This window comes from Saccoglossus kowalevskii, chromosome 3, assembly GCF_978046115.1.
Source record: "Saccoglossus kowalevskii chromosome 3, keSacKowa6.1, whole genome shotgun sequence".
Classification (NCBI taxonomy): Eukaryota; Metazoa; Hemichordata; class Enteropneusta; family Harrimaniidae; genus Saccoglossus; species Saccoglossus kowalevskii.
Genome location: NC_140643.1, coordinates 13014241 through 13018142, shown reverse-complemented (window position 1 = coordinate 13018142; position 3902 = coordinate 13014241).

Sequence of the window (3902 nt, the reverse complement as noted above, 5' to 3'; positions counted from 1 at the left end):
CAGTTTTCCTTCGTGTAGAGCGCCATCTAGTGGTGACATAAGTCTACTAATTCGAACAAAAATAGTTTATTTCTCTTAAAATACTTAATTTTCGCTTGCTTAAAACAACAATATTTTATAAAACGTTAGTTAAAAACATCATAAACCCGGATACATAAATACATACCAGTTCTGTTAATTCGCCGAGAAAAAGTATTAGCGAAAAATACATGTGATTGTACATAATAATTATATTTTGTTAAAATTTAAAATAAAGTATGACGTCAGAATACACATCTTCCTTGTGGGATAACTCAGAGGCGGTGGCACGAAATTTTGCATGAAGGGCTGAGATCTGAAACCTTCAGCCCCCCCCCCCCCCGGTGCCGCCGCCACTGTAACTAAAATCGTCACGGTGTTAAAGGGCGGCAGTCGTCGTGCCGCGTCCTGTTCGATATGGGACTCATAGTGACGTATACAACGCGTGTAAAATACATTGTTTATTTACATGAAATTTGAACACGAACTGCCCAACGACCACCGCGCTTTAAACGAGTTGTACGTCTTCGGAAATGTACCTACTTTTTTTTGAAATTCACACACATTTATAACGTATTGGCGCAAATAAAAACCTATGGGTGAAATAACAGGAGAAATTGATTTCATTGTAAACAATATGCGATCTACTTTCTAACACTCTCGATGTATTGATTTTTCAGCTTTCTTTTTTAACAAAACTCCCGATGTTTTTAAACAAAACTCATTTTTATTCAAAATAACACCTCTATGTTTACTTAGTAATCACGTGACTAATCCGTGGTACATGTCGCAGATAATTTTTTTCAAAAAGCCAGGAACAAGGGCTTCAAGAAAATATATAATTTGTTATGCTTCAAAACACTTTTCCCCATGAAAAAACTTTTTACTTTTTAGAGCATGATAAATCTACCGCATCCTTAAATTACTACCGTCGGTTATGATAGTAATATATGGCAGTATGTCGTAGCACGAACGGGACTGATCGGTGCCAGGGTATACCACATAAATGGGTTGAATAATACGAGATTAAGTGATGCAATGCAAATATACTATCACTAGTATATATTGTAATCATATTGCGTCTAGTGAGTTGTCACAAACAATTTCCGTGAATTAAGGTAGAAGCCTACTATTAATTTTTGATAAAATTGGTCATAAATCGCATGGCAATTTTCATTAGTTTGTTGACAGTCCCTCTATCACGTGATAGAGGGACTGTGGTTTGTTATGTACAATCATAAAGCTCATGTCCATGCACAGTTAAGTTTACAGTTAAGTTTTTAAGAACAATTCCATAGAACACAATTTTAAAGAAAAAATGCATTTTTAACACTTTTAAAAACCCTGATTTTTTAAATAATTTAGAACACTGAACAACAAAAAAGTACCATATCATTAACAACATATGATATTGCATAATATCTCTGTCATAGGAACCTATGGTAAAAACATTATAATAGTGCCAAAATGGCGACTTCCACCAAAATACAACGATCAATTTCTCGAAAATTCGGCTTGTGACCCCCAACTTTTTTAAAGTCAATATCCTGATATTGCCTTGTAGTACAATTTATTTCAAAATGAATAAATTCTGGGTATTTTCATTTATGAGTAGTCTTCTACCTTCATAAGGCCATTTTGTCCCAGCATTACATAAACATTGATTTTCCCACAATCCAATGCGCTCTTGTAATCACGGTTACTCTTTTTTAGTAACCGTGTTGTAATGGAAATCACAAGTATGAGGTTTGACCTGGGCGCGACTTGCACTAATTACCGCCAGTGACTCCTTCAATACCTTTGTAATCGTTGATCTGTGCAACAGTCAAAGTCGCTATCTTTGTTGATATGAAACCCATATATCTCACGCATGCAGTGAAATATTTACACTAGAAACATATTTTTCTGGGTCTTTATATATTGAGGTCGCAATATTTACTGGCATTGTTTTGACAGGATGTCATTTTTAGTGTACATGTGAGCATTCTCACCGAAAGTTTGACAAACCACTTTTACACGTAAGTTATTTTGTTTTTCCAGCTTTTGAAATTGCGTAGTCCCTCATATCATAGAAGATATTAGTATTAATATTAGAGTATTTAATGATATATTATTAGAATATCGTCCGTACTCGTATATTGTACTAGGCAGCTTTTACACAACATCGCCCTCACAGGAGAAAGCAAAAAACGTCACTGGGAATAATATTGTTTTATTTCACTCTCGCAGAAAACCGTGAGGAATTACGATTCTCACAAGTCAGTCGGTGAGAATATTGAACTTCGATAATTTTCACCGAAAACGATTTTTCCCCGAAAAGTGTTAGCTGCAAAACTCTGGAAACGCGCAATTCCGTGTGATTGATTGTATTAACCACAAGGTATGCATGGGAGAATTGTTTAATCGAACATAAAAGCTATTTGCTTTAATTAGTTTTTTAAAGACAATCCATCATGGAAACTACGGAACTACAGGTATAGGGACCACACTCGAAGTCAGTCTCCTTGCCCTTACTCCCTGGTCCTTATCCCTTTTTATTTAATGGGAACAAGAGATGTTTATGATACGAATCATCGTGGTTTTGATAGAAATACGTTTCCTTGTATTAGCGAGACATGGTATCCTTGTTATGCTCTGATGTTTGAATTAACACATGGTAGATGTATTATGACGCCTGGACCGCAAAACGTGGCGGTTTATTAGACATATTAATAATAACTTTATAAGACTAATAAAAACCTTCAGAGGGTTTTTGTATGGTAAGGAACATAAATACAAAGAAAATAAAAAAAAACATACAATACATAAGAGATAAAAATAAAATGTTAGTAAAATAAAAGAAAAAATAAATTAATTACTTTCTGTGGTTTTAAAAATTGTGCTCTTTAAGTATTTTGCTAAAGGTATATTATTCTCCATAATCTTTTTAAATATGGAATTCACATCCATTGTGTAAATATTTATTGCACACTCATCAAACAGTTTTTTTCTTTGTTCTATATAGCCAGTACAAAATAGCAGGAAATGTTTTTCATCTCCTAATGCTTTAGTATTACATTTATTACAGTGTCTATTTTCTAATTCTATTTTGGGCTTTGTTCTTCTACTTAATTCTATTTCTAAGTTGTGGTCACTCAGACGGAATTTTGAAAGAATTTTCCTGAGGCTGAAATTTGAAATGTCAACTAAATATTAGGGCCATCACTAGACTGTTCCAGCCGTGACAATTTTATAATTGTTTAAGGTGGAATTCTAGTCGTGAGTTTCTCACACGTGCACATGTTTTAGTGTAGATAGCAGTGACAATATTTCGTGTAAGAATCAATTTATTATTTTTGTATTCGTCAACAGTATGGGGACTTTTTTTGTCTCAATCTGTTTGAGAAAAATAGGAAAATAATATGAATAAAATGCCATTTTAGCAGTGGTTTCCATAGATCAAAATTTATTTCTCACTTGTTAAAAACAAACAAAGAATATTGTCAGTTTTTTAATACTTCCAGACATTAAAAAGTACCTTATAAGACACAATACATGTATATGGTTTTCCACTATATGTCACTGAGCAAAATTTTGAGATATATATAGAGTCCTTGCCATAGAATGTTAAAACGCCCTAAAAAAGACAAAGCATCGTAGATTTTCTCTCAACTGAGTATGTGACTCATATTGCTAATTATTTTTTTTTTCATCCTCATTCATATCAAATATGTAAAAAATGAAAAAAATTATATTTTGAAAATAGTGATTCTCAAGTCATTTACCATTAGTTTCCATGGTAAAAAGATCTCAGCATATTGCAAAATATATGAGATATGAGGCATTGCCTGCTAGTCATGAATTATTAGGATTAGAGAAATAAAACTTCAACATGGATATCTATG